The sequence below is a fragment of the Manihot esculenta genome, chromosome 16 (assembly GCF_001659605.2).
Source record: "Manihot esculenta cultivar AM560-2 chromosome 16, M.esculenta_v8, whole genome shotgun sequence".
NCBI lineage: Eukaryota > Viridiplantae > Streptophyta > Magnoliopsida > Malpighiales > Euphorbiaceae > Manihot > Manihot esculenta.
In genome coordinates, this window is record NC_035176.2 from 11,337,269 (window position 1) to 11,346,971 (window position 9,703).

Genomic DNA, 9,703 nt, shown 5'->3' on the forward strand with positions numbered 1-9,703 from the left:
TATTTTAAATATTAATGAATAATTTTTAGATATTAATTTAGACAATTTTATAGATGAAGTTTTAGCATTTAATTAACTGTATTTTGCATCTTATTTATTAATTTATTTTAAATATATAATATTTTTATATTTAAAATAACAAAATTAAATTTTATTAAAAATAAATTATTTATTATTTTATTTTAAGGTTAATGAATAAGTTTTTTAAATAATTATTTACATAATTTTATACATATTCATAACTAAATTAATTTTAGATAATTATTACTCTATTTTTGTGGAATAAAATTTTAATTTTTAAAATTTAAAAATAATTTAAAATAATAAATTACAAAAAATAGAATAAAACAGAAACTATATTATATATATATATATATTTTTAACTTTATTAAACAAAATGCAATAAGTGATGATTATTAGAAAGATTATGTTACTTTTAGTTTTTTTTTGTTAATTAATGCATAAGAAGTACTCAAGAAAAAAAAGAAATTATTGTATCTTTAAATTTTTTTACTCTTTTATTATAGGTAGCTGTAATAATTTTAGGTATCTCTAAAATTTTCTATTTCTTATATATTGCAAAAAGAGAAGAAGAAAAGAGAAAAAAATATTTAATTTCTTTTCTGAGAGAATAAAAATATAAAATAAATAATTTTGAATAAAATTTACTCCAGATTAGGGTTCTAGAATCTCTAATTTTGATTTTTTGATATGAAATTTAATATGCTAAAGCGTTTTTAGTTGGTTTAATTTGAGCTAATTTGATTAGTTTTGATTTTAAATTGGATTGTCCCGTATATAATTTGGGCCATTTTGCATATTTGTCTTATATCATGTAAAATGCAGTACATTGATTAAAAAAATAATCTTACGTAACAAAAATATAGGGAAATATTTCTATGTATATTAGAAATGAAGAGAATAAACAACAAAATGAAATATAATTAAATTATTTAAAAGTTTAATAAAAAATGTGAATATATAATAATAAAAAATTTAGATATACTATATATTTTTAAAAAAAGTTATATTATAAAACTAGTATAAATAAATCATTGCCTTCATATTAAGAAATTTTAAAATGAAATACATGCACATCGATTTTTAAGTCAATCTGGCCGATTAAAAACTCAAATATGACTTCCCATATAAGGCAATTGCTAAAAAAGGAAAAAGCAAACTGTGTTTGGTGTAACACGCGAGAGAATACAAAAGATACAAAATTTCTAATTATAACTCTCTAAAAAAAAGGAAATTGGCAAAACATGAACATCATGATTAACTCAAAAATGAAAAGACAAATATACATCATACGATATAATAGTTTAGTCTACCCTCAATTGCTCTTACGACTAGCCAAAAAATGACATCCAAATAGCACACCTGATGAAGACCTACTCCTCTGACATCTTATTTTGCAGTCTGGTGGTTCTTTACCATTAATGTCTGATTTTGCTCAACTTCCCTGCAATGGTGATGGCATTGTCATGATTTGCCACAATGAGAAATCACCTGAAGAGACCCTGACTTGCAAAACATGTGTTACTCTATGGCATATTCCTTGTCTCTCTTCTCGCCCATAAAGTTTAGTAGATACTCTTAGCTGAGAGTGCCCTGACTACTCTTTGCTCTATCTAACCACTCTTAGAGGATCTCAAAGTAGCTTGTCTAGTCTAATTACTGTAACTCAGACAATCGAATCTGATAAGTCACTTTCTGAGTTGGAGAAAGCCAAGAGACAACAACTAATGAGTAGAAGTGTACTGTCATTTGAAGGTGCAAATGCTAATTCTAATAAGGGAAGGATCAATAGTGATAATGATATAGTTAATTCTCTCGATGGCATACCAAATGACATAGGTTTGAAAGGAGATATTATGAGAAAAGCTTATAATGCTAGGTACAGTCCATCTTGGAGCTACGAAGATGTATAAGGATTTGAAAAAGGTGTAACAGTGGCCTTCTAATAAAAAGGAAGTAGCTCAATCTGTGTTTGCTTGTTAAATGTGTTAGAGGATGAAATTGGAGCATTAGAAACTAATTGGAATGCTTAATCCACTATCAATTTCAAAATGAAAATGGAAACATATAATAATAAATTTTATAGTTGGTTTACCAATGACATCCAACAGACACGACTCCATATGGATAATAATGGACAAATTGACTAAGTCTACTAATTTTATCCCTGTCAAGAGTGGTTACTCTATTGACAAGTTGACATCAATCTATATAGAGGAGACCATTAGGTTGCATAGGGCTCTAGTTTCTATAGTGTTAGATGTTGGACTCTAATTTACCTTCAGATTTTAGCAGAGTCTGTAGAATGCTATAGGCACGAGATTTTCAGCATTGTATTCCATCTACAGACTGATGGATAGTCAGAAAGACCCATCCAAACCATAGAGAATATTTTAAGGATGTGTGTGCTAGACTTTGATAGCTCTTGGAAGAAATATCTACCATTGGTGAAGTTTGCTTACAATAACAGCTACCATACTAGCATTGCGGTAGCTCCTTATGAGGCTTCGTATGGAAGGAAGAATAGGTCACCAGTTTGTTAGGAAGAGATAGGAGAAAAGGATTTAGCAGGGCCTGAAATATTAGAGATCACCAACAATGTGGTGTCCATTATTAGAGAAAGACTCATAACAGTTGTGAGTAAATAGAAAGCTGTGCAGATATTCGCAGAAAGGAAGTAGACTTTCAGGAGGGAGTTATAATGTTGCTTAAGGTGTCTCCAATGAAAGGGGCGATTCGTTTCAGAAGGAATGGTAAATTAGCTCTAAGGTACATTAGACCATTTGAAGTCTTGCAAAAAATTGAAAATATATCTTATAAGTTAAATTTATTTGCTTCTATGGAGAAAATCCATCTAGTTTTCTATATTTCTAAGTTATGAAAGTTTGTATCAAATTTGGACAAAGTTCTCAGTGAGCCTAATGTAGTGATCCTAGGTGACCTCATATATGTTGAGCAACCAGTACAGATTGTGGAGGCTGAGATTAGATAGTTAAAAAGCAAGGAAATTCCGATGGTGAAAGTTTTATAGAATCATCATAATATGGAGGAGTAAAACTTATACAGAATCATGTGTATCTATGTGTGTATGCTATGTGTCTTTTGTGCATAGTTGAACATTCAAGGACGACTTTTTCTAAGGGAGAAAGAATATAATATATGCTTAAAATTCAGCACCAAAAGTTTGAAAATATATTTTTAAGTAATAAAAAAAGTATTTTCGAAGGTTTTAATATTCGATCGGCGAATGTGGAATCTTTGGCCGCCGAATGTGCTTCAGGTAACAAAAAGTGGAGAGAATTTCTCTCCTCTCTTAACAAAGGTGAGAACCAGTCCTTATGTCTTTTTCCTTTTCCATTTATGTGTCAAATCTACTCACACTTGAAGAAATTGAATCTCATTTTTTAAGATTTAAAGTTGGATTTATATTCTCTTTTGTAGGTAGATTGCATTAAGGTAAGCTCATTTTTCTTTAGAAAATCTGTTGTTTTATGTCACTTTCTGCAATGCATGTTGTTTTTGGAGCTAGTTTAGAATGTGTGCAAGCTTAAAGCTCTAAAAGACCAAGTTTTAATTTAATGTGATCTTATTGGTGTCTATGCATGATTGATTGTTAATATTTGTTTCATGTTGGTATGCATGATTGATTGTTAATGTTTGTTTCATGTTGGTTTTCAGTTTAGAATGTATGCAAGCTTAAAGCTCTGGAAGACCAAGTTTTAATTTAATGTGATCTTATTGGTGTCTATGCATGATTGATTGTTAATGTTTGTTTCATGTTGGTTTTCTTGGTGTTTATCGAGACTATGAAGACTTTGTGGTAGTTAAGGTTGCTTCAATGTGCTGGTGAGGTTGTTTTAGAGGCTAGAGAATAGTGGTAGAATCAAATTCTTCTTGCAGAAAAACCCAAGTTTGGGCTCACAAACTTGCTTGTGAAGGCTGCCACTTTTGGCAACCTAACCTACCTTGAAAAGTTGGACTTTCGGGTTTGTAAGGAGACTTTAGGTCGTCGAACCTGCTGCTAATAGTCCCCTATTTAGTCTTTTTTAGTCTTTTTTAGTCCATTTTCTACATATTTTTTTTTTATGTATTTCTAAAGATTTCTTAGGATAGTTTTAAGAGTTGTAAAAGTTATGTTTAATCCCTCATTTGGATCCGTCTATGTAGGATTAGATTTAAGAGACCGTAGAGACCAGCAATGAGACAATTGCTAGAGAGCGAGACTTGTATCTATAATAGGTGAGTATAACTAAACTAAATTTTTATTTAAACTGAATCAAATGTTTTAAGCATACTCATGCATCATGAATGCCATGAATTATAATAAGTTATTCTGTATTAGATTCACGAATATGTTGCATTGCACATCTAATTTTTGATATTGATGGAAGTTGCATGAACCATTAGCTCTCATTGTATGTTATGATTAGGTATGACAGATATGAAATTCCAAATCGAGACCCATTCTATACCCTTAATGTTATATATATATATATATATATATATATATATATATATATATATATATATATATATTTATGTCTAAGAGTAAGTCCTGAGGAGCATCCATTATGAGTAGCATCCATTATGGGTCAGACACTATTGGATCTATGGAAGGTTACTGTTGATCAGTCCATCATGTTATGATTTGTTTATCTTGTGATGCATACATATAAGCATCTATTATATTAAATTGTTTTATAACATGTTTATGATCAGTAGGTTGTCCTAGCTTATCCCTCTCCCTAACCCCAGATTTACAAAATGCCCAAAATTCTATAACCATATATTTACTATTTTCCTAACTTTCCTACTAGGTATAATAATTAAAATGAGCCTGATAATAAGGTATGACCACAAATTTAATAAAATTTTAGACAATAAAATATTTAATAAAAGTTAACTAATAAAATTTCTAATTATTGAAATTACTAAATAAATTGTGTTACATATTTTTTTAAAATTAAATATTTTATATTATATTTTATTACTTATGAATTGATGTGGCTGAAAAATAGAGCTGTGTTATGATTGGCTAGACCTGCAAGAAAGAGAATGTGAAGTGGTGGGTACCCACGACAGCTACTCTAACGCTCAATTTAGTATACTAGAGAATAGAGTGAATGTAATAAATTCTTTAGAACTTGAGTAGTGTAAGAAAATAACGTACCTTTACCTCTATGATCCTTCTCCTTTTATACTATAAGAGGATGGAGATAAATATAGTATTTTCTGGTAATCCAGTGATGATGTGGCCGAATACTTGATAAGGGATATCACCGGCTAATAGATTAGATAATCCCACAATTATAGGCATAATAGGAATATGCTAGATGGTGCCTGATAACGGTAACTTTGTGCCGAGACTCGATATATCTAGAGAAGGGTGAGTCTTAGTGATGAACCGGGTGTCAAAGTGTCCAGGTCTTCCTTTGCTCGGATGGGACTGCCTTTCCCTCTTATCAGATCCTTGCAATGTGGCCCTATCTTGTGATGATAGCTCATGGCTTACTTTGGGCGATCGTTATGTAATATTAAAGGTCCCCCCACTGGTCTTTGATTTTTTAGATTCGAAGGTGATAGTTTGTTTTTTCGGTCTGGGACATGTGGCACGATTTGGTTAGTCTTCTCCTTTTGCATCATTTTACCTGCTTTTGCCTATAAATGATGATTGCCTTATTTCTCGAGCCGTATTCAAAGCTTTTTCGGCTATGCCACTATATAAAAACCCTCTTTTCTCTTCTTTTGCTTACAACTGTCATAGAGAAAATGAATAAGGGTACTTCCTTTTCTTCTTCTGAGGATAACCAGATCTATGCGGAGGATAGCATCATGGTCTACGAAAATCAGCTGAAAGCAAGTCTTTATGAAGGTACAAGCATACTGCTCAGCTCTGTGTGTTGGCTGAGGATTACAACTAGCCTGACTGTAATGGTTTTCAGTACCGCGACCCCTGGGAGGGGGTTGGATTATGGAAGATTGATTCTGAGGGTCAGGCCAGGAAGGCAGTTGGAGAAATGATCCCCTTCATAAGATTTTACCTAGATAGACGACATCTTCCCCGAGGATGAAATAAAAGGGCGAGGGATAGGGTGAGGAGAGCTCCACTGACCGGGCCTCGACTAATGATGTAATAGATGTTTAGAAAACTTTGAAGTAATAGAGACTTGTGAGGAGTAAACTGAAGTCCTCCTCCTCCCCCTGTGATCTTTTGTAATGAAAATAAATATTTTTCATATCTTATTCTTGGGTTTTTGTATGTTTCGTATTTGTCTCATGCCCTCGTCGCTACCAACGATTTAAATAATCTTTTAATAATTTGTAACGACCCGAAAATCGGACCGCTACCGGCGCTAGGATCCAGATCGGCTTAAGGCCGCCGGGACCCGTAGCAAGCCTAACATACATCCTGTATACCTATTTAATTCCATACATGATCAACATTTACATAAAAAAACTTTAAACTTTCTTTCTTTCATTCACCAAGCTTAACCTGTGCATGCACAACTCATAATCATAAACATTAAACCCCACACTGGAGCCCTCATCAAAATGCTCCAATGGGGTAATATATTATACATTAAGCTTGGTTTACATAAACATCATTAACACATTACATAGATCATGTATACGCAAAGGGATTGACCATACATGCTAGGGTCAAGCACAACTCTAAACCTCAATAAACATCATTACATTACATGACTGTTCAATACTATTCATCACATCATATTCTTTCTCATGTCCACTTACTAGCTATTACATACATAAAACTTCCTACTCTAGCTGACTTCCCGGACTGCCTCGTACCTGCAAACCTGGGGGATTAAGGGAATGGGGTGAGCTACTAGAGCCCAGTGAGCAGAATAGTAAAACATTAAATTTAACATTCATTCTTTTATGAAATGTATCACATCACAAACAAATCACATTAAGGATGAACTTGTCATCAATAGCCCTCTAAATAATCCAATCATGCCAGGGGCGTAGTGCAGGCCACACCTGGTCTTTCTCTTACACATATCATATCATACATATCCACTCGTACCGGGGGCATAATGCAGGCCACACCCGGACTTTCTCTTGCATTGTGCCAGGGGCGTAGTGCAGGCCACACCTGGACTTCCATATCACATCATATCATATCTCATCATAGTGAGGGCTAAAGGATCATCCAACATTCATCCACATCATCATCATATTATGCAATGCAATATATTCGTGAATTCTAATGCAAACAACCTAATATATCATATGGCATTCGTGATGCATGAACATGCTCAATTTTATTTATTTGCTTTGGAAATAAAGGTCCATTCTACTCACCTCAGGCTAGCTCTGACAGGACACTGAAGCAGCTATCTCACTGCTAGGGTCCTCGGTTCCTCGGGTCCGAACCTACACAGGTGGACGCAAATGAGGGACCAAATATATACTAACATGACTCTAAACTACTCCCAAAAAACCCCCTAAAACATCACAAATATGCATAGAAAATCATGCAAAGGAAGGCTGAACAGGGCACTTTCGGCGGCATGTTCGGCGGCCGAAAGTCCCTCCAGAGCCGAAAGTCATGCACCTTCGGCGGCACTTTCGGCGGCCGAAGGTTCCTTCCAGATCCGAAACTCATGCATGTTCGGCGGCACCTTCGGTGGCCGAAACTCCTTTCCAGAGCCGAAAGTCCACTTTCGGGGGCAGGGTTCGGCAGCCAAAAGTTTGCCTCCACAGGCAGGTTTGGCGGCCGAAAGTCCCTTCGGCTGCCGAACCTGAGTTCTTCCAAAGTGGTAGAACTCAGCCATCCTATGCACATTTGCCTCCCAAACCTTTCAACTCAAATCCAACACTTCCAAAAAATGCATACACACCTACATAAGCTTATAGGGGTCTCAAACTAACCTAAATCTCAACACAAACACATCAAACATACTTATACAACATACATTAACCATAAAAGCACATAAGTCTTAACTCTAAACAACTAACCTAATCATGCATTTCTACCCCATGAACCTTCAAGAAACTTAGTCAAAACATGAAAAGAGGTGAGGATCTACTCTTACCTCTTGAAGATCGAGAGGAGAGGCGATCCAACTCGGAGGTGGGAGAGACCTAACTCCTTGGGCCTCCAAACTTCAAAAACTTGTTCTAAGCTCACAAATCTTCAAAAATCAAGTCAACGCTTGTTAACACTTGAAAGATTTGAGGAAAAATCATCAAAATCAACCACGGGAGGGCATAGACTCACCTCTGGCCGGAAATGGGGAAGAAACTCACCCATTTTCGGCCATGAGGCTTCTTATAGAGGCTGGCCAGGCCACCTTCGGAAGCCTAAAGTGCCTCCAAAACTCATGCAAGTTCGCGGCCGAACATGAGGTTCGGAGGCCGAACCTGGATTTTCCTCCATGGTCTTTTTCATTTAAAACTCAATTTCTTTCTTACTTAAAACCTTAAAATACATTAAAATATTTTATTAAAACATGATTTTACCCTTCTAGAGATTTCCGATATCCAAGATTCCACTGGACGATAGGAATCCCGATACCGGAGTCTAGCCGGGTATTACATAATTGGTCAAGGGGCTATTGTCCAACCATAAACTTGGTGACTACCTTTTTTTGCCCAAAAAAAGGGCTAATGTAAGTTCACCTGTTTAGCAGTCATGAAATCATTTAGATTTTTTTACAAAACAGGATTAACACCTAAACATATGACCTGGTGGACTCCAGCCTTTCAATCATGAAATGCCTTTAGAGAAATTTTGCAATATGGGACTTACACTCGATTATGCGTCTTGAAACTTGGACATAAGGCTCGCCCCATTAACATTAATATTTGATTGATGACTTCATCTTTTAGGGATTGGTACCCACAAGTTCGTCTGTCGGTTGCTCGCCCAAAAGCCTTGCATAAGATGCTTTATTTTGCAAGACTCACACCCGGTTTGCAGTCTGACGGAACACGCTTTATGGCCTAGTATGGATGACTTCATTAGCGGGACCAACGCCCAATCTTCTAGCCAGGCTGATACTCGCCTTGTGGCTTTGATTAATGGGACTAACACCCGGATTGTGGTCTGGCGGAACCTGCCTTGTGACCTGGCCTGATGGAACCCACATTATGGCTTTGATTAGTGGGATCGACACCTAGATTATTGTCTGGCAGAACTTGCCTTATAACTTGGACTAGCCAAACCTGTCTTATGGCCTTGATTGGTGGGACTAACACCCAGATTGTGGTCTGGCGGAATCGGCCTTGTTACCTAGCATAGCAAAACCTGCCTTGTGGCCTTGATTAGTGGGACCGATGCCTAAATTGTGGTCTGGCGGAATGACAGAGCATATTTTAGCCCACTTTATCATGATCTTAATGATGTTTATTTGCACCTTTTCTGCCTAATTTTGTGGTTTTGTTCATGTTTTGCAGAAACTAGGTGTGGAAAGACATTCTGGAGAAAATGCTCTTAAAACTGCCAAAAAGTGCCAAATAAGGAAAGTTTTCAAATAAGGCAGGTTTTCAGAAAAGGAAAGTCTTCAAATGAGGAAAGTGCAGAGGCAAAAGCAAATAAGGAAAGCTCAGTCAGGAGATTATTTGAAATATGAATCGTAGATATTTCTTTCCTTGTTCAAAGATGTGCACACACTGCAGCAGTCATATCTTCCAATTTAGGCAGCAAGATCTCATG